This window comes from Piliocolobus tephrosceles, unplaced genomic scaffold (genome assembly GCF_002776525.5).
Source record: "Piliocolobus tephrosceles isolate RC106 unplaced genomic scaffold, ASM277652v3 unscaffolded_29906, whole genome shotgun sequence".
Classification (NCBI taxonomy): Eukaryota; Metazoa; Chordata; class Mammalia; order Primates; family Cercopithecidae; genus Piliocolobus; species Piliocolobus tephrosceles.
In genome coordinates, this window is record NW_022313094.1 from 1,813 (window position 1) to 2,382 (window position 570).

At 40.7% G+C, this 570-nt stretch overlaps 1 pseudogene; it reads left to right on the forward strand.

Moving 5' to 3' along the window:
- Nucleotides 1–403: 403 nt before the first annotated feature.
- Nucleotides 404–570, forward strand: part of LOC113222218 — a 1,450-nt pseudogene continuing 1,283 nt past the window's right edge.

A 570-nucleotide genomic window follows, 5' to 3' on the forward strand; every position in this document is an offset into this window, starting at 1 on the left:
TGATAATTCAGTAAATGAAACAGTGCGGTTAAGTTACATGGGAGTAACGGTTTTGCATGTTACTAAATGTAAGCTAGTATAACTTTAAAACTGTTATAACATTAGAATGTTCAATATAATCGTCATAGCAACCACAATTAAACAAAGAAACACAAAAGAGTAACTGGCAGGAAGCATGCTTTCTGTACTACAAAAGAGGATAGGGGCTGTGGATTTAACTACTCTTCTCTGAGGCTGCTGAGCAAGCTCTCATGCACCATGAGACAAAGCCTAAGCTGTTCCACTAGGGACTCATCCACATGCAGAACCTGGTAAAGCACTGGAGGCAGAAAGAAGTGGCGAGGTGGAGAGGCAACTGAAACAAAGTTGGCACAGCAACTGCTCCAACCCTGTGTCTTTCTTCATGGCTTCCCAGGAGTTCGAGGTTGAAACAATTGTTGACAAAAGACAAGACAAAAATGGGAATACAATGTATTTGGTTCGGTGGAAAGGTTATGACAAACAGGATGACACTTGGGAACCAGAACATCACCTCATGAACTGTGAGAAATGTATACATGATTTTAATAG